Source organism: Rhinatrema bivittatum, chromosome 3 (genome assembly GCF_901001135.1).
Source record: "Rhinatrema bivittatum chromosome 3, aRhiBiv1.1, whole genome shotgun sequence".
Taxonomy (NCBI): domain Eukaryota; kingdom Metazoa; phylum Chordata; class Amphibia; order Gymnophiona; family Rhinatrematidae; genus Rhinatrema; species Rhinatrema bivittatum.
In genome coordinates this window covers 232508676-232534734 of record NC_042617.1, presented here as the reverse complement: position 1 = coordinate 232534734, position 26059 = coordinate 232508676, and the positions used below count along the sequence as shown (strand labels likewise).

Sequence of the window (26059 nt, the reverse complement as noted above, 5' to 3'; positions counted from 1 at the left end):
TAATGTATGATTTTAGGATGAAACTTTTTTTTTTTTTAATTGATGCAGAGAAAGTGTTACTACTACGCTAGTACACACAAAAACCACATACACGTCACATAGGATGAAGCAGTGTCCAGTTTATCAAGGACAAAAAAACCACTAAACCATGAATTCTACAGAGTTCCTTAAGGAAAGCATAAAAGCTTCCTCGACCCTTCCCACATACCAAGTGCAAGCACCATCCAGAGCACGGAGCGATCTAAGCCCGTGCGAGCCTCCAAGATCTACAGCAGCTCCCGGAGCTGCCCGCGCATCCCACGTACCTGCTAGCCAGGAATCGTCTAGAGCGACCACTCCGGGTGCTGAGAGAGGTGCTAATTCCGCTGCTTCCGCTCTCCGGCCGGACCGGACGAACTAACACTACTCAAAAGAAGTACCGAAAAAGCACAAATACAGCAAACGGGCACCGATCCTAGTCACAGCACACAGAAAATGCTTCAAATGCACGCGGCCATCTTAGATCTCCCGTCAGTCACCACGACAGCGCGCAGGCGCGGCGGAAACGAGGGGAGAACTGAATTGAATAACCCAAGAGCGAGAATGAGGGTATGCGTTATACAGGTACAGCAGCAATACCCCGCGCTCTCCCCAACTATAGACATAGAATTGCATACACTGACGCAGTGAGGAACTAAGAAAAACGATGTAAAATTCAGGCATCTCCCTTATTTATTTATTTGGATTTATTACCTGCTTTTTTGAATAGGAAATTCACCCAATGCAGGGTACAACATATTAGAATGGCACCATACAGTCAAAGACAGGTGGAGCATTGTTCCCCCTTCCGTCCGAGAAGATTCATTATTAAATCTTTTTACTACTATTATTGATGTTATCTTATATATATTTGCTGTGGTTTGGTTTCTGTCACTCGGTCAGTCACACTCAAAAGCATTTACCGTATTTCCCCGATCTATCTAGGTGATGTATTGGTTGATTTGCAGTCCTCAGGCAGGGCCAGTGGAAATACTGGGCAGCCGCCTTGAGCACCATTGGACCACAGCTGCATAGCCTTTTCTTCCCACCCACACAGCCCGAAAGAGGACATGGTGAGTCTGCGTCTGGGAAGAAGGAAAGGCCCTGACGAAGCAGGAAGAAGATGAGCGGGGGTCCTAGATCATCACAGGAAGAGGCAGCATCAACATTTGAGTGCACTTGGACCAGCAACAGCACTGCCCCCCCCCCCCCCCCACCACCACCACCACCACCACCACAGGTGGAGGAAGCAGAGCCGCATCAGCCTCCAAGGCCTGAAGAAAAATGAAGTCCCCATCTGTCATAGGGGCTGAAGGAGGAAGCTGCTACTGTGTTTCTAATTGGAAGAGGGGTAGGAAGTGAGAGTGTGTTTATGTCTGTGTGGCTATGTGTTAGAGCAGTGGTTTTGAACCTTTTCCCATCGTGACACACCTGACAGACCACGCTCACATGTGTGAAACACTGTTCATTACAATTCACGGCGAAAATAAAAAATAAAGATCCAGTATTATTTTTATTGTTAAGAATGACACAAGGAAAAGATACGTATTCTGTCTGAACAGAAATTGCATAAATAGTAAACATCCCACACCAAAACAGCACCAATTTCCAGCACTTAAACAGTAACCACCTTACCTAAGAAAAGGCAACACTGAAAATATTACACCAGGCCTTAAGACACTAATACATCTCCTATTAGAAAAACAGACCAAGCTAGGCTGCTATAGAGCCCTACACAGAAACTACACGCTAGCAAAATACCTCACCTCAGTCACGTGTGCCAGACCCTCACCTAACAAAGACTAAAGAGACCATAAGGCATAACTAGAAACATGCAGACAAAAACTGAACTGGAAACCGCAACAAGCCAGAGAGACTGTATGCAGTGTAACAGAGGAAAACGAGAAACATCACCAGTCCTCATAAAACAAATCAAGAAATATAAAATCAATAGCACTAAAACCATACTAATAAAAGAACAGATTATTTCAAAACAGCCAATGAATGGAATAGCCAATAATTAAAAATGAAAAAATTTCCAGACACCAATGAAATTTATTTAGTACCTTTTTTTATACCGACATTCATGATACAGATCATATCATATCAGTTTACAAGGAACAGGGGGTTATAACATTAACCTTAACATAGAGGAAGAGGCAAAAATTACAATAAAACAAGGGTAATGGAACTAGGGAGATGAAGAAGCCAGTAGTAGAAAGTAACTCGGTAACTATAACAAATCATTTACAATGTCTGAAATGGCGTGCACTGAATAGAAGGCCTTAGTATATGAACTGTGGCATAGCTGAGACAGGCCTGAGTTAGGGGAAGGCTTGTTGAAACAGCCAGGTCTTGAGTTTTTTCCTGAACGTCAACAGGCAGGGTTCCTGTTTGAGATCGGGGGGGGATAGCATTCCAGATGGCTGGTCCCGCTGTCGAGAAGGCCCGTTCTCTAGTGGTTGAAAGATGGGTGGATTTGGTTGAAGTGGCATGCAGAGATCCTTTGCAAGCTTCCCTGATAGGTCTTGAAGAGGTGTGGAGTCTGAGTGGGAATTGCAGGTCGATGGGGACCTGGTTGTGAATGGTTTTATGAATGATGGTGAGGAATTTGTGTAGGATTCTAAAGCTTATTGGTAGCCAGTGCAGATTTCTGAGATTGGGTGTAATGTGATCTCTTCTGTTGGTATTTGTTAGGATTCTAGCGGCCGCGTTTTGGAGCATCTGAAGAGGTTTGGTGGAGGAGGTGGGGAGACCTAGCAGAATGGAGTTGCAATAGTCTATCTTGGATAATAGAATGGCCTGGAGGACAGTTCTGAAGTCGTGAAAGTGCAGAAGAGATTTAAGTCTTTTTAGCACCTGTAGTTTATAGAAGCAGTCCTTGGTTGTGTGATTGATGAACGTCTTTAAGTTCAGATGGTTGTCAATTATTACTCCAAGATCTCTTGCTTGGGTGACTAGAGTGTTGGAGTGGGTCAGCTGAAGGATATCGCTGTATTCAGGGGATATGAGGAGGAGTTCCGTCTTGGCAGAGTTAAGTACCAGGTTTAGGCTGGTGAGGAGGAGGTTGATAGCTTGGAGGCAGTTGTCCCAGTACTTAAGTGTTTTCGTAAGCGATTCAGTTATAGGGATCAGGATTTGTTCGTCATTGGCATAGAGGTAGTGTTTTAGTTTTAGGCTTGTTAGCAGCTGACAGAGGGGAAGGAGGTAGATGTTGAAGAGGGTGGGAGACAGGGAAGAGCCCTGAGGTACTCCTAGTGAAGAATTGATGCGTGGGGACTCTTTGTTGTTGATTTTGACTTTATAGCCTCTACTACTGAGAAAAGAATCGAACCATCTGAAGGCCGTTCCTGTTATCCCAATATCGGATAGTAGATTTAGGAGGAGGAGTGGTTCACCGTGTGGAAAGCCACCGAGATGTCGAGAAGTACTAGCAAGAAGGAGTGTCCTTTGTCCAAGCCCATGATGAGGTGGTCTGCGAGGGAGATGAGGAGGGTTTCGGTGCTTAGCGATTTGCGGAATCCGTATTGAGTTGGGTGAAGTATTTTATGGTCTTCAAGATAATCTGAGAGTTGAGTATTGATTAATTTTTCCATAGTCTTGGCGACAAAAGGCAGATTGGAGATAGGGCGGAAATTGTTGGGTTCCCTGGGGTCTAGGTTCGGTTTCTTAAGAAGGGGTTTGAGGGTGGCGAGTTTTAGAACATCAGGGTAGATTCATTGTGATAGAGAGCAGTTTATAATATCAGCCAGAGGCTTGGAGATAGTGTCCGGCACCAATAGGAGTAGTTTAGTCGGGATTTAGTCGGAAGGATGGGTAGAGGGTTTCATTCTCTTTAGTTTGGTTTCAATCTCCAGGGCGGATGTAGGTTCAAATGATTCAAGTGATGCTCCTGTATTTGAAAAAGAGGAGAAGGAGATGGGAGGTGGGTTAGAGCTGGGGGGCAGGAGTGTTAAGAGGTTGGAGATTTTGCTCTGGAAGAAGGTTGCAAGTTCATTGGCCTTAGATTGTGCTTGGTCGTCCAGGATGGATGGGGTAGTGTTTTTTGTGAGTTGATACGTAGGAGAATAGGGCCTTGGCATCGAATACGAGGTCGTGAATTCTGTGAGCATAAAAATCTCTTTTTTTTTTCGTAGGGTGGAGTTCCTGTAGAAATGGAGGGCGGATTTGTAGGCAGCTAACGTACTGGGGCAGGGGGCCTTGCGCCATTTGTTTTCTTTCTGTCTAAGGTCTTGCTTACGTTTTCGGCGTTCATTGGAGAACCACGGCTGTTTTCTTTTCAAAGCCGGACTGATTTTTTTTGTGAACAGTGGGCATAATTTGTTAGCTGTATCTTATAAAATCCAGCGTACTTTTGTTCGCGCCTGGTGCATGAACAAAAGTACGCGCGCGCGTAAATTTATATAATCTACCCTAAGGTGCACAATTGTGCACCCCTTGCGCGCGCCGACCCCTGATTTTATAACTTGCGCGCGCCTGCACACACAAGTTATTAAATTGGGTCTACATGTGCCCACGCGCACCCTTTTAAAATCTACCCTTTAGGCTCTCATTCTCACACAGATGCTCTCTATTTCTTTCACTTACACACAGGCTCGCAATCACATACTCACATGCTATCTCACCTACACAGGCTGTCAATCACACACTGACACACATGCTCTCTCTCTCTGTCTCTCTTACTTATATACACAGACTGTTATACATACACATGCTCTCATACAGGCTCTCAATCACACACATACATGCTGTGGTTCATACACAAAGGATGCCAGTCACACACAGACACACACACAGGCTCTCATTCTCACGCAGTCTCACACAACACATGCTCTCATACACAGGCTCTCATAGGAACATTGCATACTGGGTCAGATCAAGGATCCATCAAGCCCAGTATCCTGTTTCCAACAGTGGCCAATCCAGGCTATAAGAACCTGGCAAGTACCCAAAAACTAAGTCTATCCCATGCTACTAATGCTATTTATTTATTTGTCTTTTTTCTACCGACATTCGATTTGGCATATCACATCGGTTTACAGAAAAACTCATATGACAACAGTGTCATTATTATAATTACATTGTAACAGGGAAACTTGGTTAACACATTGGAACATAAGTTTGATATACATAGAAACTGTGTAAGTTAACTAACAAATGGAGTTACGCTTGACTTATTATCACATTGTATCAGGGAAACGTAGTTAATAAATTGGAGCTTAAGTTTGATTTACATAGAGACTGTGTACCTTAATTAACAAATGGAGTTACGCTTGACTTATGTCTAGCGATTGGGGAGGGGGGCAGGGGTGTGGGGGAGGTGAGAGGAGGGGAGGAGCATAGGGTGAACATGTGGTGTCACTGGTTCATAGGTTGGAAAGCTTTCTGGAATAGCCAGGTTTTTAGGGTTTTCTTAAATGACTGGGTTGAGGGTTCAAGTCTGAGTTGTGTGGGTAGTTTGTACCATATTGAGGGGCCAGCTATTGAAATGGCGTGTTCCCTGGTTGCGGTGCGATGGGCCAGTTTGGTGGACGGGATTGCGAGCAGGCCGGTGTTTTTGGACCGGAGGTCTCTTTCCGATTCGTGAGGGTGGAGGGTGTCCTTTAGCCATTCGTTCTCATTGTTGATGGTCTTATGCAAAAGGGTTAGGGCTTTGTATTGTATTCTATAGGTTATGGGGAGCCAGTGGAGGTCTTTGAGGATGGGTATGATGTGGGTGGAGCGTTTGTTGTTTGTGAGAGATCTGGCTGCTGCATTTTGCAGAAGTTGAAGAGGTTTGAGGGTGGATGCTGGGCTATTTTCTAAATTAGCTTAATTAATAGCAGGTAATGGACTTCTCCTCCAAGAGCTTATCCAATCCTATTTTAAACCCAGCTACACTAACTGCACTAACTACATCCCCTGGCAACAAATTCCAGAGTTTAATTGTGCGTTGAGTGAAAAAGAACTTTCTGTGATTAGTTTTAAATGTGCCACATGCTAACTTTATGGAATGCCCCCTAGTCCTTCTATTATCCAAAATAGTAAATAACAGATTCACATTTACCCGTTCTAGACCTCTCATGATTTTAAACACCTCTATCATATCACCCCTCAGCCATCTCTTCTCCAAGCTGAACAGTCCTAACCTCTTTAGTCTTTCCTCATAGGGGAGCTGTTCCATCCCCTTTATCATTTTGGTTGCCCTTCTCTGTACCTTCTCCATCGCAACTATATCTTTTTTGAGATGCGACAACCAGAATTGTACACAGTATTCAAGGTGTGGTCTCACCATGGAGCAATATAGAGGCATTATGACATTTTCCATTTTATTCACCATTCCCTTTCTAATTCCTAACGTTCATTTTGCTATTTTGACTGCCGCAGCACACTGAACCGACAATTTCAATGTGTTATCCACTATGACGCTTAGATCTCTTTCTTGGGTGGTAGCTCCTAATATGGGACATTGGGTGGTAGCTCCTAATATGGAATATTGTGTAACTATAGCATGGGTTATTTTTCCTTATATGAATCACTTTGCACTTATCTGCATTAAATTTAATCTGCCATTTGGATGCCCAATTTTCAAGTCTTACAAGGTCTTCCTGCAATTTATCATAATCCGCTTGTGATTTAACTACTCTGAATAATTTTGAATTGTCTGATTACCTCACTCGTTGTATTCCTTTCCAGATCATTTATAAATATATTGAAAAGCACGTGTCCCAGTACAGACCCCTGAGGCACTCCACTGCCCACTTCCCTCCACTGAGAAAATAGCCTATTTAATCCTACTGTTTCCTGTCTTTTAGCCAGTTTGTAATCCACGAAAGGACATTGCCACCTATCCCATGACTTTTTACTTTTCTTAGAAGCCTCTCATGAGGAACTTTGTCAAATGCCTTCTGAAAATCCAAATACACTACATCTACCGGTTCACCTTTATCTACATGTTTATTAACCCCGTCAAAAAAGTGAAGCAGATTTGTGAGGCAAGACTTGCCTTGCGTAAAGTCATGCTGACTTTGTTCCATTAAACCATTGTCTTTCTATATGTTCTGTGATTTTATCTATTTATTTATTTATTTATATATTTATTTATTTAATAATTCTTATATACTGACTTTTCATGCAAGCATATCAAATCGGTTTACAGTAGTTAGCAAATAATCATTTAAAATTATTTGCATTTCCAAAGAAGGAAAGAAGTAAATACATTGTTTTATAATATAAATAATTAACATTGCAAACTAAATAGTAGGCTAAATAATCAAACTTTAAACACTTAGGGAAGTAGTATAGTTAGGGTAGAGATAGTATAATAAAAATAAAAATATACATTACCTTGATATAAAATCAGAAGTGTGAGATAGTTTTAATCCCCTTTTTAAATGATTTTATATCAGCTTCTAATCGTAATTCCTGCGGAATAGAGTTCCATAGTAGGGGTCCAGCAATAGAGATAGTTCTTTGTCTTACATTATTTAGGTGGGCAATTTTGGGGGAAGGAATTGGTAACATCCCTGTTCCGCTTGATCTGGTGATTCTTGAGGGGGTGTGGAAGTGAAGTGAAGAAGTTAGCCATTCAGTTTTTTCATTGTAGAGGGTTTTGTGAATTAGTGGTAAGATTTTATGCTGGGTCCAGTATTTGACCGGCAGCCAATGAAGTTCTTTTAATATTGGGGTGTTATGTTCGGATCTTCTAGTACCTGTCAAGAGTCTAGCTGCAGAGTTCTGCAGAAGTTGCAATGGTCTTGTGATATTTGCGGGAAGGCCTAAGAATAGTGAGTTACAGTAGTCTAATCTTGATAAGACAAGTTCCACTAAGACAGTTCTAAAGTCTTTTTGGAATAAGAGGGGTTTTAATCTTTTGAGTATGTTTAATTTGAAGTAACCATTGCTAATGATTTTTTTAACGCAGGATTTCATAGAGAATTCGCAATCTATAAGTATCCCTAGATCTCGTACTTCTAGAGAGATGTGATAGTTTTTTATTTATTTATTTATTTAGCATTTTTATATACCGAGATTCAAGTAACATAGTTACCAATCACGTCGGTTTACATTCCAACAATAACCATGACATGAGAATGTCTTACATTAAACCAGGGTAATCAAACTTGGATACAAAGAGCTGGGTTTAACACAGTATATAAGCAAGGCGGATTAACCGGCGAGCCTAATGCTTGCTGGTGTAGTGTTCGGTGATTAGGCAAAGGGCAAAGGTATTAAGTGCATCTACCTCGGGTTTATTAAAGCGAGAGTACCATTAAGGAGATGCAAAGGACAAAGTCTACTAGTGGGAGATATGATGAGGTAGATGAGTTAAGAGAAGGCTTGGTTGAACAACCAGGTCTTGAGTCTTTTTTTTAAAGGTGATTGGACATTGTATGAGCCTGAGGTCTGGAGGGAGCGAGTTCCATTGCTTTGGTCCGGCGGTAGAGAGAGCTCTTTTCCTTAATGCCGTTTTGATAGGGGGGGGGCCTGTAGAGTGCCTCTGTATGCTTGTCTCACCGGTCTGGAGGAACTGCGAGGCTGAAACGGGATCATGAGGTCCAGAGGGGTGATGTTGTGTATGGCTTTGTGGATGATAGATAAGACTTTGAACATAATTCTGAATTTGATTGGGAGCCAGTACAGGTTCTTTAGGATGGGTGTTATATGGTCTCTTTTGTTTGTTTTTGTTAGGATCCTTGCTGTAGCGTTTTGTAACATCTGTAAAGGTTTTATAGTGGTAGCAGGGAGGCCGAGTAACAGTGAATTGCAATAATCGATTTTAGTGAAAATGATTGCTTGTAAGACTGATCGGAAATCTTGAAAGTAGAGGAGGGGTCTCAACCGTTTTAAAACTTGAAGTTTAAAGAAGCAATCCTTTACAGTGTTATTGATGAAGCTTCTGCAGTTCAGTTGGTTGTCCATGATGACTCCCAAGTTTCTGACTTGGGGGGGAAAGGACTGGTTGAGAACCAAGGTGTGAGTTGGACAACAGGCGATTCCCATCTTGGGTGATGAGGAGGAACTCTGTCTTGTTGGGATTGAGTATCAGGTTGAGGCTTGTTAGCAGGTTGTTGATGGATTGTAGACAGGAATTCCAGAAATCCAGGGTTTTGTGAAGTGAATCAGTAATCGGTATGAGAATTTGAACATTGTCTGCGTATAGATAATGGGTTAGATTTAGTTTGGTGAGGAGCTGACAGAGCGGAAGCAAGTAAATGTTGAATAAAGTTGGAGATAATGAAGAGCCTTGTGGGACTCCCAGAGTGGAGCTAATTGGGTATGACTCTTTACTGTTGATCTTGACCTTGTAGTACCTGTTCTGGAGGAAAGATTTGAACCAATTGAGGGCGATGCCTTTGATGCCAATGTCAGATAGACGATCTATTAGAATAGCGTGATTCACCATGACAAATGCCGCTGTTAGGTCAAGGAGGATGAGCAGACAGGGTTGTTTTTTTTCGAGGTTCAAGAGGATGGAGTCCGTTAGTGAGATTAGGAGGGATTCTGTGTTTCGTGCTTTACGGAAGCCGAGTTGAGACGGGGAGAGTATGTTGTTGTCCAAGAATTCCGAGAGTTGTTTATTAACTATTCTTTCCAGGATTTTTGCGATGAACGGAAGGTTTGCTATAGGGTGAAAGTTGGCCGGGTTGTCTGGAGAAAGATTTGGTTTTTTTAGAAGAGGTTTCAGGATGGCAAGTTTGAGGGGGTCAGGGACTAGGCCCTGAGCTAGGGAGCAATTGATGATTTGGGCAATGGGCTTGGTGATAGATTGAGAGCTGGTGATGAGAAGGTTGGCTGGGATCGCATCGAGAGGATGAAAAGCTGGTTTAAGTTTCTTTAGCACATTTTCAATCTCTAAAGAGGAGGTAGGCTTGAAGCACTCCAGGCTTGTGGTTTGTTGTAGAGGAGCAGAGAAGGGAAGTGGAGGAATAGGTTCTTTATTTTCCTTAAGCGGGGCCAGGAGGTTGGAAATCTTGTTCTTGAAATAGGAGGCTGGTTCAGCGGCTTTGCTTGCGGCTTTATCATCTGGAATGGACGTAGCGGGAGGTTTGGTGAGGGATGACACCATGGAAAAGAGGGCTTTTGGGTCAAAGATGAAGTGGTGGATTTTTTGTGAATAGAAGTCTCTTTTTATGCAAAGGATGGAGATCCTGTAATGGTGCATAAGGGATTTGAAGGCCGACAGGTTTGCAGTAGACGGGTTTTTGCGCCATAATTGTGTGATTTTTGTCCGCTTCTTGAATTTCAAGCTCTTTTGTCTTGCTTAATTTAGGTGAGATGTATAGGATTTAATTTTTTTAGTATTTAGGGAAAGATTCATTTGGGTTAATACCTTTTCACTGGCAAATTGGTATATGTCCCAGAGCTTAAGAGTTTGGTCAATAGATTTTTGGATCGGTATTAAAATTTGAACGTCATCGGCATAGATAAAATGTGTTAGACCGAGACCTGATAGTTCTGCATAAAGGGAGCATATAGATATTAAATAGTGTAGAGGATAGAGAGGATCCCTGGGGTACTCCGAAGTTGAGATCGATAGGATGTGACTCTTTGTCAAGAAATTTTACTTTGAAGGTTCTATTTGTTAGGTAGGAGCTAAATCATTTGAGCGCTGAGTCTTTAATGCCTATTTCGTTTAGTCTATCAAAGAGGATATTACGATTAACTATCAAAGGCTGGCTGAGATGTCTGGAAGATCAGGAAGTAAGATTGGCTGTTATCGGTTCCTCTTAGGATGATATTTTGATATTTAGAACACTTTCCACTATTTTTCCTGGCACTGAAGTCTGGCTAACTGGTCTGTAGTTTCCCGGGTCCCCCCTGGAGTCCTTTTTAAATATTGAGGTTACATTAGCCACCCTCCAGTCTTCAGGTACAATGGCTGATTTTAATGATAGGTTACAAATTTTTACTAATAAATCTGAAATTTCATTTTTTAGTTCCTTCAGAACCCTTGGGTGTATACCATCCGGTGCAGGTGATATACTACTCTTCAGTTTGTCAAGCAGGCCTACGATCGTGATTTGGTTCAGTCCATCTGAATCATTACCCATGAAAACCTTCTCCGGAATGGGTATCTCTCCAACAGGAGGATCTTCAGTAAACACCGAAGCAAAGAAATCATTTAATCTTTCCGTGATGTCCTTATCTTTTCTAAGTGCCCCTTTAACCCCTCTGTTATCTAACTGTTGAACTGACTCCCTCACAGGCTTTCTGCTTCGGATATATTTAAAAAAGTTTCTACTGTGAGTTTTTGCCTCTACGGCCAACTTCTTTTCAAATTCTCTCTTAGCTTGTCTTATCAATGTTTTACACTTAACTTGCCTATGCTTATGCTTTATCCTATTTTCTTCTATTGGATCCTTCTTCCAATTTTTAATGAAGATCTTTTGGCTAAAATAGCCTCTTTTACCTCACCTTTTAACCATGCCGGTAATCGTTTTGCCTTCCTTCCACCTTCCTTAATGTGTGGAATACATCTGGACTGTGCTTCTAGGATGGTATTTTTAACAATGTCCATGCCTCTTGCACACTTTTACTTTTGTAGCTGCTCCTTTTAGTTTTTTTCTATTTTTCTCATTTTATCAAGTTTCCCTTTTGAAAGTTTAGCACTAGAGCCGTGGATTTGCTTACTATCCCCTTACAGTCATTAATTCAAATTTGATCATATTATGATCACTATTGCCCAGCAACCCCACCACCGTTAACTCTCTCAGCAAATCCTGTGCTCCACTGAGAATTAGATCTAAAATTGCTCCCTCTATCATCGGTTCCTGAACCAATTGCTCCATAAAACTGTCATTTATTCCAACCAAGAACTTTATCTCTCAATCACACACATGCTCTCACCCACACACAGGCTCTAAATCACACACTTACACATACAGGCTCTAAATCACACACTTACTTACATGCTGTCTCAAACACACATGCTCACACACACACACACACACACACTCACTCTCTCACTCCCCCATTGAAGAACAACTGGTGGCAGCATCCTCCTCTTCTTCCAACCCTTGCAGCCTCAAGAAAGGTGTCCCCTTAGCCATGGGGGCCGACATTGTTCCTCTTTTTGTTCTGGGCCAATGCTGCCCGCACTTGTAAATTACCATGGTCTTTTCTTCCCATGCCATGGCAGCTGCACACCACTTCCTCTTCCGGAACACGGGGGCAGGAAGAAAAAAACATGCTGCTAGTACCACTGACTCCAGCTTTCCTGCCACATTCCTCCTGGGCTATCAGCATTTCAAGCCCAGGCAGAAGAAGAATTTGCATCTCGCTGGCGTAAAGGGGAGCAGCTGAACCAGTGGGGGACTGGGAAGTGTGGTGACACACCTGCGTTTGCTTGGTGTCACACTGGTTGAGAACCACTAGTTTAGAGCAAGGCTGTGTCTGTGTGTTAGAGTGTCTGTGTATGTCTATTAGAGCATGTCTGTGTCTGTGTATTACAGCATGCGTGTGTGTGTGATAGCATGTCTATCTTTGTGTGTGAGAGCATATATGTGTGTGTGTGTGTGTGTCTGTGTGTATGTGTGTATATCTGTCTATGAAAGCATTTGTGTGTGGTGACTGAGAGCATGTCGGTTTGTGTGAGTGCATATTCTGTGATTGAACATGTGAGAACTTTAGATTTCCAGTCCTCCTGAGATTGTCGTAGATTGGAGGAGGGTGCACAAACTTTAACCTCTCTCACACACACAATATACAGGTACTCACACACATGCGCAGGCACTCTCTCATAAATACACATACACACACACAAAAACCCTCTTATATATACACAAACCACACACACACCACCCTTTCAAACACCCCCACCACCACCCTCTCATACACACACACACATACATACGCAAACGCCCTGTCATATAAACACACACACACACACCCTTTCATATATATATATATATATATACACACACTCCCCCTCTCACATATATATATATATACACACACACATACACACACAAATACATGGCATATGCTCCCTTTTACAAGCTCAGTCACACACACATACCTACTGTCACATGCTCAATCACACATAAACACATGTACACACTTGTTTTCTCATTTGTTTCCCCTCCTTTGGAAGCACAAGATCAGCAGCAGAATCCTCTTTTGGCCCATCAGACTTTTTCCTTTTTCTTCTAGCCTGGGACCCTGCTGCTCCTGTTCCTGATGATACGGAGGTTAGACCAATGGCGCTTCTTTCTGCTAGCAGGCCACACTTCTCCTCCTGCTCCTGACTGCCAGGGGGAGGCCGATGCATAATTTTGTGACCCATGCAGCACGCTGCTCTTCTTCTTCCTGATGGCAGGGGGAGGCTATTGATACTTCTAGTGTCACTGCAAGCCACACTGTGTCTGACTTTTGGGGGAGGGGAGCTGATGCATCTTTTTGTTACACTGTGGGCTGCACTTTACTGCCAGGGGGTCAGGGGAGTCAATGCTTCTTTTTATGGCCTGAGCTCCATGTTGCTCTTCCTGCTCCAACTGGACTAAAGGAGATTGATGACAATTCATGCGCCCATGCAGGCCGCACTGCTCCTCCCTGCAGAGAAACAAGTGTCTGCACATGCTGTCTCTGAGCTAAGTAGCAGTGCTGCCCAATTTAGCTTCCCCCTTCCCACTTCCGCCTTCACAACTGGCCCTGAGGGCTAGGGGGACGCATCAATTCCTCCCTTGGGAGGCAGAGCTCTAGTCTTCAAGAGAAAGAGCTGTATTGGGAGGAGGGAAAGTGGCTTTTCAGCCACACTATGGCAATATGGTGGATGTCGGCCATACGCTAGCTACAGAAACCCTGCTAGCAGGTCACTGCTTCATGCCGCCAGTACTGCAGGTTTTCCTGCTGACAGAATAAAGGGCGAGGCAGCTGTGGCAGGAAGGTTTCAGGGGGCAATTTTGCCACCTCAAAATCTTGCCGCCTGAAGCAGCCGCCTTACCCTGCCACATTATAGAACCGCCTCTGCCAAAGGAGGATATTGAAGCAATCAGACTTGTTCAGGATGAGAGGTTTAGCAAAGGTCATCAGTTGCTGGCACAAGGGAAAATCATCAATTCAAGCCCATTGATGCAACTAAAATTTGCATTAGCAAAATTTTGAATGATATCACCTCATTCATTGCAAGTGTTCTAGAACATGAACGTGAATTTTTTCCGGCCCTTCAAGTATCCAGCTTCCAATCTGGCCAGTATTTAGCTTGCATCTACGATAATTCCTGGTGGATTGGCCATATTTGTGACATCTCAATTGAGTAACGTGATGTCTTGGTCAATTTCTTGCACCCTCTAGTTCTTACCAGGTCATTTTACTGGCCGCCCCATAGAGACATCTGTTGGGTTTCAGAGGAGCACATTATTGCTACCCTTGATACACCCATAGCAACTTCATCAGGCAGGCAGTACATTTATTCACTTTGTCACGCATTGATGTGGCATTATGTGCAAGGCAGGATACGTTAATTTTTGTGACATCTGCAGTTTAAATATAAATTACAACATATGGGTGATATACAGGTATTATTCTTTCATGAATAAATATACAATATATACCTGTGTCTATTGTCCTCAAAATTTATTTACTTTAATTACATACTCATAATACTGTTAAAAATTGTATAACATTTTCCACACATACCACATTCATCCACAATATTGTCTATTGCACATATCCCTATTACATTAAAATACATACATTTTCCATCATTATTACATACATATGGCTAATTCCCTTGTCCAACAGTTATAAATTTAAGCAATTCTCATATGTAGTGTCTCGCCTTTTCTTGTTTGTGCTTAAATAAAGGTTTGGAAACCTGTGGCTGGTACCTTGTCTGTCTAGAGTGGCCCCTAGGCGATGGTATTGTCAGTTTTGCTGAATTGGCAGTGGCTCAGCCAATGCAAGGTAACTAATCAGCAAAGTTTTGCATTGACTTTGATGACTAATTTATGAAAATATGTATAAACAAATATGTGTTAAAAGCTAAAAGTGTGGTAAGCACAGTAAACTGAGCTGCATTGAAAAATTTCACATCTCTAGCTCATTTGCATGTTTCACAATTGGGTGTCAAATTCTCTTTTTAACATAGTGCATTCACGCATGCAAATTATGCTTATCTTTGGGACTGTAATTCTTGTCAAAGCAAAGCTGGGTCCAAGATGAGTGACTTTTGTAGCAAAAAAGGTGCTTTTTCAAATGACATTAGAAAGAAAAAATTAAAAACTACACGGTAGAGATATTTGCACCCAAAAATGGCAAACATTTGCATAAAAAGGTGACATTATGGGGTAGATTTCATAAACTTGCGCAAACGCGTACTTTTGTTCGAGCACCAAGCGCGAACAAGAGTAAGCAGGATTTCAATAGATACGCGCGTAGCCATAAAAATCCAGGGTCGGTGCGCACAAGGCTGCCCAAAATCGGCAGCCTGCGCGCACCAAGCCGCACAGCCTGCCTCCGTTCCCTCCGAGGCCGCTCCGAAATCGGAGCGGCCTCGGAGGGAACTTTCCTTCCGCCTCCCCCCACCTTCCCCTCCCTTCCCCTACCTAACCCCCCCCCCGGCCCTATCTAAACCCCCCCCCCCACCTCTGTTGCAAAAGTTACGCCTGCTCAAGGCAGGCGTAACTTTGCGTGCGCCGGGCCGGCTGCCGCGTGCCATGTTCCAGTCCGGGGGCTGGTCCGGAGGCCGCGGCCACGCCCCTGGGCCGAAACCACGCCCGTGGTGCCGCCCCCGGATGACGCGCCGGCCGCGTCATGCCCCCCCCCCCCCCGACATGCCCCCGATGACATGAGGATCGCGACACGCCCCCCGTCACGCCCCCCCCCCATGAAAGCCCCGGGACTTTCGCGCATCCCGGGGGTTTGCGCGAGCCGGAAGCCTATGCAACATAGGCTCGACGCGCACAGGGGGTGTTTGGGCCAGGTTTCAGGGGGTATGCGCGTATCTTATGCGCGTACCCCTTTGACAATCTGGCCCTATGTCTTTATGTAACCCGCCCCAAATGTTGGAGGGCACAGGCAATAGGTCCTTTAAATAAATAAATGTAACTATATCTTTGCTTAAAGTTGGCTGCAAAGCCTCCTAGTCAAAATCCTAGCTGTACGTCATGGGCCAGTTATGGATCCTTCTTCCAATTTTTGAAGGATGTTTTAGCCAAAAAAACATCCTTCAAAAATTGGAAGAAGGATCCATCTGAAGAAAATAGGATAAAACATAAGCATTGTCAAGGTAAGTGTAAAACATTGATAAGACAGGCGAAGAGAGAATTTGAAATGAAGTTGGCCATAGAGGCAAAAACTCATAATAAAAACTTTTTAAAATATATCCAAAGCAAGAAACCTGTGAGGGAGTCGGTTGGACCATTAGATGACAAAGGGGTTAAAGGGGCTCTTAGGGAAGATAAGGCCATTGCAGAAAGACTAAATGAATTCTTTGCCTCCGTGTTTACTAATGAGGATGTTGGGGAGATACCAGTTCCGGAGATGGTTTTCAGGGGTGATGAGTCAGACGAACTGAACGAAATCACTGTGAACCTGGAAGATGTAGTAGGCCAGATTGACAAACTAAAGAGTAGCAAATCACCTGGACCGGATGGTATGCATCCTAGGGTTCTGAAGGAACTCAAAAATGAAATTTCTGATCTATTAGTTAAAATTTCTAACCTATCATTAAAATCATCCATTATACTTGAAGACTGGAGGGTGGCCAATGTAACCCCAATATTTAAAAAAAGGATCCAGGGGCGAACCGGGTAACTATACACCAGTGAGCCTGACTTCAGTGCCGGGAAAAATAGTGGAAACTATTCTCAAGATCAAAATCGTAGAGCATATAGGAAGACATGGTTTAATGGAACACAGTCAACATGGATTTACCCAAGGGAAGTCTTGCCTAACAAATCTGCTTCATTTTTTTGAAGGGGGTTAATAAACATGTGGATAAAGGTGAACCGGTAGGTGTAGTGTATTTGGAATTTCAGAAGGCGTTTGACAAAGTCCCTCATGAGAGGCTTCTTCGAAAACTAAAAAGTTATGGTATAGGAGGCGATGTCCTTTCGTGGATTACAAACTGGTTAAAAGACAGGAAACAGAGAGTAGGATTAAATGGTCAATTTTCTCAGTGGAAAAGGGTAAACAGTGGAGTGCCTCAGGGATCTGTACTTGGACCAGTGCTTTTCAATATATATATATATATATATATAAATGATCTGGAAAGGAATACGACGAGTGAGGTTATCAAATTTGTGGATGATACAAAATTATTCAGAGTACTTAAATCACAAGCAGACTGTGATACATTACAGGAGGACCTTGCAAGACTGGAAGATTGGGCATCCATATGGCAGATGAAATTTAATGTGGACAAGTGCAAGGTGTTGCATATAGGGAAAAATAACCCTTGCTGTAGTTACACAATGTTAGGTTCCATATTAGGAGCTACCACCCAGGAAAAAGATCTAGGCATCATAGTAGATAATACTTTAAAATTGTCGGCTCAGTGTGCTGCAGCAGTCAAAAAAGCAAATAGAATGTTAAGACTTACTAGGAAGGGAATGGTTAATAGAACGGAAAATGTCATAATGTCTCTGTATCGCTCCATGGTGAGACCGCACCTTGAATACTGTGTACAATTCTGGTCGCCGCATTTCAAAAAAGATATAGTTACGATGGAGAAGGTATAGAGAAGGGCAACGAAAATGATAAAAGGGTTGGAATAGCTCCCCTATGAGGAAAGGCTGAAGAGGTTAGGGCTGTTCATCTTCGTGAAGAGATAGCTGAGGGGGGATATGATAGAGGTCTTTTAAGATCATGAGAGGTCTTGAACGAGTAGATGTGACTCGGTTATTTACACTTTCGAATAATAGAAGGACTAGGGGGCATTCCATGAAGTAAGCAAGTAACACATTTAAGACTAATCGGAGAAAATTCTTTTTCACTCAGCACACAATAAAGCTCTGGAATTTGTTGCCAGAGGATGTGGTTAGTGCAGTTAGTGTAGCTGGGTTCAAAAAAGGTTTGGATAAGTTCTTGGAGGAGAAGTCCATTAACGGCTATTAATCAAGTTTACTTAGGGAATAGCCACTGCTATTAATTGCATCAGTAGCATGGGATCTTCTTAGTGTTTGGGTAATTGCCAGGTTCTTATGGCCTGGTTTTGGCCTCTGTTGGAAACAGGATGCTGGGCTTGATGTACCCTTGGTCTGACCCAGCATGGCAATTTCTTATGTTCTTATACATCAGGAGCAATGAGGAGTCAAAGTAGTCTTTAAATTTCTTTTGTGAAATTTTTTACATACTTTGCTGGCCCATAAAAAGGGAGAGGTTGATAAAGCAGCAAGGAAGGCTGTCTAACAAAGCCGTGGAGGCAACAAGATAAGGATAGAATTAAAATCTTTAAGATTTTAATTCTCCAATAAAGGATCGAAAATTGGACATTTTGGCTTCTAATCCTTATCTTGTTGCCTCCATAAAAAGGGAGGCAAGCTCATGTTAGGTTCCAAACTTTGCATAGGAAATTTCAGGCCCTGAACAGGGGCTGTTTGGCTGCAGTGCCCAAAGTGGCTGTTTTGTGTTGCACAGAGCACAGTACTCTAAGGGGTAGATTTACATAGGAGCGCACGCGGCGGTAGAGCTGCACGCGTTTCTGCGCACACAGCAGAAGGTAGCAATTTTGCGTAGCATGCGCACAGTTGCGCGCGCCACACAAAATACGCGTATCTATAGAGGGCTATATGTGCGCGTAACACGGCCGCCTGTGTGTGAATGCCTATCTGTGCGCGTGCGCGCCGATTTTGTGCGTGTGGAGCTGTCGCGCGCGCGTGCGCGTACGCATGCGACCGCGAGGGTGTGACCCGTTCCCCACACTACACAAAATGGCCGGCCGGGGGAGGCAGCCCAACTTCACCACCAGGGAGGTGGAGCTGCTGGCGTCCCTGGTGGTGGGAGCAGAGAGATGGCTGTTCCCTGTCCAGGGACAGTGAACAAACTATGGACACCTCAGGAGGGCCTGGAGGAGGGTGCAAAGGCGGTACAACGCTGAGGCATCACACCCCCGTTCAGTAAGTACACTACGAAAGTTGATGTGGTGAATGTGGGAGTTGCAAAGTCAGGTTAGGCCTCACCTGAGGACCCAGAATAGTGTACCAGATACTTATCTGCACTGTAGACGGTTTGCTATGTCCTGCTGGTGCTTAATACCGGTTAGGATTGGGTTGTGTTGTGCCTCAATTGCCAATGATGAAAACAATGTTTATGTCAACTGAATAATATCATGGTCGTCGGACATTAATGTTGTCACACCTACATCCAACTATCCTGTCACCATCTTGACTATCAGAGTACACTAATGGTCCTCCCTCCTTCCCTTCTAATAGATTGAGGACCTGAAGAAGAAGGCCCGTTGGCTTCGCCTCCATCGCCGCAGGTGGATGGAGCGGCTGCGTGCGCAGCGGGCTGGGCCTGGTGGTAAGTGACCCCTCCAACTGACTGGAGTACCCCACATCTGAACCACCGTCCATCCCGTCCTTTACCACCTGCCTCCCTCCTGTCCCCCTCTCCCACCTACTCTCCCCCCCCCTCACCCAGTACAGTGTAGTCATAAGTGTCCTTTGTATTCACAGATGCTGAAGAGGAAATGCCAGGGCCAGCTGCAGATGGAGCTGCAGCCGCTCCAGGGGGGGAGCCGGATCCACCCCCCCCCCCCCACCCCAGAGGAGACCTGAGCGGCCGAGCCCTCCCCGGGCCGAAAGGCACCCCATGCCTTCCCCTAGCCCCCCCCCCCCCTGTAGGGCAACCACCCCGTTTTGCCCGTGGGGTTAGGGACGCTGGGGCCGGCAGGAGCCAGCCTTTGCTGGCTCAGGGAGGCAATCAGGGCCCTCTTGTACCTCATTGTCCCCCCTCACGGGGCCAGCGAAGAGGCCCATCCCCGGGGGCACGCTCCCCCGAGGATGAGCCTCTTACCTATGGTCAGTTCTTGGACTATGTGAGGGGGGTCCATGAGAGCATGAGGGCACTGATTGCCTTCCAAGAGAGGCTGGTCCAGGCGACGGATCGCAACACCAGGGGTCTACTGCTGCTTGGTGCTGCAGTACGGCTCCTGGGGGAGATGGTCCGTCGTCGGTGACCATCCTCTCTGGTCCCTGCCTCCCTAACCCCACGGGAGTGTTTATTTTTGTACATAGTTTTGCTCCCTAGGCTGCCCCTCCCCATCCCCCTTTTGTTTTGTACATATGTTACACATGTTAAATAAATATTTTAACCCATAAACGGTGTGGTCTTTTAAGGGACAGGTGGGAGGTGACCATGATATGGCAGTGTTGGAGGGAGGGAAGGTAGGATGGTGGAGGGAGGTGGGGGAGGGAAGGCGGGGGAGAGGTGGGGGAGGGAAGGTGGGGGAGAGGTGGGGGAGGGAAGGGGATGGGGGAGAGGTGGAGGAGGGAAGGCGGGGGAGAGGTGGGAGAGAGGCCATGTGCGCATGGCTATAGACCCTGCGGACATGTGCGCATAGCCCACAGACGCTAGCGGCCATGTGCGCATGGTCATACTCTGTACTGCACATGTGCGCCTCGCCTATATCCGTCACTGTAGCCGATGTGGCACGCACACAGCCTATACAGTGTAGCAGATGGATGACCAAGATGTTCCGTGGGCTGCTCTGCTGGGCCCTCAACGTCGCCCCACTCATTCACCCTTCCTTCCCTCCCTCCCTCTCCCTCCCTCTCCCACCTTTACCCCCTCTCTCCCTTCCCTCCACCCCCTCCCCCACCTCTCGGTGGGGAAGGGAAGGTGGGGGAGTGGTGGTGGAGGGAAGGTGGGAGAGAGGGGGTAAAGGTGGGAGAGGGAGGGAGGGAAGGAAGGGTGAATGAGTGGGGCGACGTTGAGGGCCCAGCAGAGCAGCCCACGGAACATCTTGGTCATCCATCTGCTACACTGTATAGGCTGTGTGCGTGCCACATCGGCTACAGTGACGGATATAGGCGAGGCGCACATGTCCGCAGGGTCTATAGCCATGCGCACATGGCCGCTAGCATCTATGGCCTATGCGCACATGTCCGCAGGGTCTATAGCCATGCGCACATGGCCGCTAGCGGCTATGGGCTATGCGCACATGTCCGCAGGGTCTATAGCCATGCGCATATGGCCGCTAGCGTCTATGGGCTATGCGCACATGTCCGCAGGGTCTATAGCCATGCGCACATGGCCGCTAGCGTCTATTTCGTACCTCCAGTGGATACGGGTCCATATGCTGTGACGTCCATGGATCAGGCGCATCTCTCTGCATTGCTGGCTATACCGGACCTGGTGTAACGCATCTCAGCTTTGCAGCAACTGTAATCTGCATTTGAACAGCTACATACACAGAATATACAGGCCACAGCTGCTACGCAAAACGTCAGTTACAAGAGGTAAGTTTAGGGTCTCCTGTCCCACCTTAGCCTAACACCAATACGGCTGCCGAGCCAGCCCGTAGACGCTAGCGGCCATGTGCGCATAGCTAGAGACCTGCAGGACATGTGCGCAGAGCCCATAGATGCTAGCGGCCATGTGCGCATAGCTAGAGACCTGCCGGACATGTGCGCAGAGCCCATAGATGCTAGCGGCCATGTGCGCAGAGCTAGTAGACCGTACTATGTACTGTAGGCGAGGTGGCGAGGGGTTGGCCGCTAGTCTATGTGACGGGTCTGTAAGCTGGTCGGAGCCCTGCTATAGTGGGCGCACAATGCACTGACATACATCCTGAACACCTATAACGCCAGTGCATTGCAGGTCCGAGAGGCTGGTGAGAAGCCGACTACACACGTTAGACAGCGATTGTCCCCCTTCATATCTAACCCTGCTGAGCAGTTATCAGACACTATAGTGAAGGAGCCACGAATAACACCTGCGAACCCCCCTCCAACGCTCCGGTAAAGCGACCTTACCTACAACATATCCCTCTGAGGTCGGCATACGCAGGAATCGAGTAGTATGTGCAGAGACGTGTGAGCTCAGCAGCCTACTGGGAAGGCCAACTCATTCGGAGCCAGCTGCTAATCAGTACCTCCCACCCTCAGATGGAGGTGCTGATTAGCAGCTGGCCCCGATTGAGTAGCTATTGTCAGTAGGCTGCTGAGCCCACACATCTCTGAACGCTAACTAGTGTAGTCGACGTGTCACCTGCCTCTCGGACCTGCACTGCACTGGCTATGTAGCTGTCACAGAAAGGGCTGATTCCATACCGTCATTACGGGTTTGGGATTGCAACAGCACGCACATGTGGGCTAAATTGGGTAATGGCTGCATGCCCAGCTGTTTCATAGGTAATTACGCGCATATCTATATGGAAATAGATAGGCTGTACGAACATATTAATTAAAATAGATAGGCGGCGCGCACAAATAACCCAGCACGCACATGTTCCGCATGGATTTTAATCATTCGCGCGCGTGCTTGGTATTTGTGCTGATGGGATCAGCTGTGCGCATATGTTACGCCCCACTGGGGAGGGCCGCGCACAAATTGAGGTCACTTTAAAAGGATGGGTGGGCTACTCACTGCCCATCCTCACCATGGCTCAGGCACAACCTGTCCTTCTCAGGAAGCCCAACTTCTTGCCAGGGGAGGTGGACATGCTGGTGGAGCATGTCATGCGGCAGAGGGATATGCTGTATGGCCCACAGTCGCGTACGGTGGGTGCGTACGCAAAAGAGCAGATCTGGAGGCGCATCAGGCATACTGTGAATTCGGTATTCCACCACAACCGCAGTATTGCCGAACTGATGCATAAGTGGAGGGACATGCGGCGAGTGGTGAAGCGGAAGCAGGCCAGGTGACTTGCTGAAGGTGGAAGGAGCCGCATCACCTTTACAGCCTCGGAGCAGCTGATTCTGGGAACCCTATCGGAAGCAGCTGTGGGTGGCGTTGGCCACCTGGACTCCATGCGCCGTGCAGGGCAGCAAGGTATGCAGACCAACACCTTGGTATACCCCCCCCCCCACCCCCCTTCTCCCATCTCACAGTAGAGCAGCATATGTGTTCATGTAACCTATAGGTACTGATTACTGATTACTGTTCACCTGTATAGCCAACCCTGTGTCCATTTCAGGTTCCACCTTGCAAAGTTGCCCTCTCCCTCTTCCCCCACCCCACAGACACGCGCAGGGGCTGTGCGCACGGGCTGTGCGCACGGGCTGTGCGCACGGCCCTTCCCACCTTTCCCTATTTGTTTCCTTTTCACCTTCCTGTACCACACATGCCAACTGCACAGGTTACATAGCATAGGTCATGTGGTCGTGGAGTGCAGAAACAGTGTGCCTTGATTTAGGTTGAGGGTTGGTTTGGCCTGGGAGGTCCCACATTCCATGCAGCCCACTGAGAACGCTCCTGTGTCCTGAGCTGGTTGTAGGGCAGGTGCTACATGTGTCTGGTTGGCAGCCACATGTGACTACCACCTGTGTATATGGCTATATATATATATATATATATATATATATATATACATCACACCCCTATTGTCAGTGTGCTAATACCCATATGCTTTACCATTTAGGGGAGCCAGATGATGAGCAACCCGGACCTGCACCTAGGCCCCAACGCCAGTACCGGCGTGTGCAGGTGCTCCGTGACTCGTCTGAAGAGGAGGAGGGGGAAGACCGTCAGCGCATGGAGCAGCCTGAGGAGGAGCAGCAGGGAGAGGAACCGGACGAACCGCTCGCTGAGGTGGAACCTGATGTTCAGCAGGACAGCAGTGAGTCCGACCATCCTGAGCCCCAGGCTGACCAGGTTACCGGGCCGGCAGAGACACTTGTACGGCAGGGTGCCAGCATCTTGGCTGCCATCTCTGGCCTGTCGGACATAATCCAGCAGGAAGGCAGTGCCCTCCGTCTCACTGTGAGGGAGGGGTATGAGCGCCTTGAGGGGGGCCTCCAAGCCATTTGCCAGGCCACTGAGCGGCAGACGGAGGTGTGGATGCAGTTGGTTCAGCGCATGCCTCCCGTACAGCTCCCGCCTCCCGTACAGCCCCCACCACCGGTGGCTCCATGGCCATGGATGCCTCCATACCCATGGATGCCACCTGCCCGTGCAGGGGCCCCTGAGGTGGTACCTCCACCTGTGCCACCTGTGGCACCAGCACCTCAGCCTCCTGCAGGCTATGAGTGGATGGCACCCCTGCCTGCACCTGCTGTTCCACCGCCTCCTCCTCCACCACCACCACGAGCTGCAGAGCTATTGCCCCTGGCTATGCCATCATGTAGCCATGCCCCAGATGTGGCCCAGGCACCTGTGCCCTCTGAGGGCAGTGTCAGCAGTGGCCGGAGTCCTCTGCGCCGCAGTACCCAGGTGGGCCAGTCTAGGCTTTCCGAGGCTCGTAGGAGGGAACGGACAAAGAAGTGACCTGTCACAGGATTTCTGTTGTTCAATTATGTTTATTCAGTATCACATTTGTCACACCTGTAAATAAATGCACAGTTATCACCTACGGAAATGGCTGTCTCTGAGACTGTTCCTTTCTCGTATTCCCCGCCTTTGGCTCAGGCGATGTATTTCATCCAGTTCCTCCATGGACAGCTGTCTGTCCTCCTCCTCCTCCTCCTCCTCATTGTCTTCCAGTCCATCCTCAGGTACAGGGATGTGTCTGTTAATTGCCAGATTATGTAGGATACAGCAGGCTAGGAATATCTCACACACCTTAGCAGGGGAGTACAGGAGGCACCCACCGGATCTGTCCAGACAGCGGAAGCGTGATTTCAGGATGCCAAATGTTCTCTCGATGACAGCCCTGGTCCTACGGTGTGCCCTGTTGTAGCGCATCTCAGCTGCCGTGTTGGGGCAGGCCATGGGGACCATGAGCCACGATTTGAGGGGATAGCCTCTGTCACCTGTAACATACGAGATAATCAGACGGTTAGATAATGTGTGTGGATCACTGGCGTTCAGCTCACAGGGCTTACACATAGAATGCCTACTGTGGCACCCTATAGCTAGTGATTGTACAAAGATAGGTGGGTGCTGTTGTTTGTTGCTCTACTACCTAGGAGCCAACCCCCAGTGATGTGACGCAGCTGGAATTCTTCATAGATCCTTGATTGGGTGAGAATGTAGGTGTCGTGGGTGGATCCAGGAAAGCGAGGCACTACGTTCGTGATGAGGCCTTGGCATTGCACACCACCTGCATGTTTAGTGAGTGGAATCCCTTGCGATTGCGGTAGATGGCCTCATCTGCTCCTGGTGCCCTTAGGGGCACGTGGGTGCAATCAATAGCTCCCAAGACCGAGGGGAAGCGTACTATTTGGTAGAAGTCTCTCATGGTTCCATGCTGTTCCTCTCTACTGATGGGGAAGGAGATAAAGTGGTGTGTGTGTCGCAGCAGGGCAGCCAGGGCCTGCTCCAGACATCTTGAGGTGGCACCCTGAGTGATTCCAGACGTCAGGCCAAGCAGGGTTTGGAAGGTGCCGGTAGCCAGAAATGCAAGGAAGGTAGTCACCTTGACGTGTACAGGCAAGGCATGGCTCCTTTGCGTGCGTGGTTGCAGGTCACCCTCTAACATTCTGCAGAGGGACAGAATGGTCTCCTTATCAAATCTGTACCGGGTCATTACTTCCTCCTCAGACAGGTCCAGAAATTGGGTGCAGGTCCTGTAGACCCGGTGTAACGGGTAGCGTCTCCGTCTCAGCTGCCTTCTCCTCCTCCTCCTCTCTCTTTCCCTTCTGAGCCTTAGGGATTCCAGCACGTATATTGCTGCTGCGGTGAACATGTGTAGATTGTGGAATTAGCAATGACTGGCAGTCTGGACGCTCCTGCGGCTCTCTCTCCTATACGCACATTAACGTTGTGTATGGACAACGGTGCCACTGTCCCAGTTTAGAGCGGGTACTCCCCCAGGCCCTCTCCTGTCCACCTTCTGCCCTTCTACAGGATCTCTGGAACTGTAGTGATGTCAGACAGCAGCCGCAGAGCCTTCACTCCTTCCTTGCGCACAAAAAAAGCAGAAGTAAATGTACGCGAGCGAATTCGTATGCGCTCGCCGGTGACGTTATGCGTGTCCCTTATAAAATACGTTTTATACGCATAGGTTCGGTCT

The 26059-nt window shown here is 46.7% G+C and overlaps 1 long non-coding RNA gene across 1 annotated transcript; it reads left to right on the top strand.

The window, feature by feature from the left end:
* The first annotated feature begins 419 nt into the window (after positions 1-419).
* Positions 420-20229, top strand: LOC115087295. Its single transcript, XR_003855492.1, has 4 exons — positions 420-603; positions 964-1369; positions 19374-19464; positions 19620-20229. It is a non-coding gene; the product is annotated as an uncharacterized LOC115087295 (long non-coding RNA).
* Positions 20230-26059: the final 5830 nt, after the last annotated feature.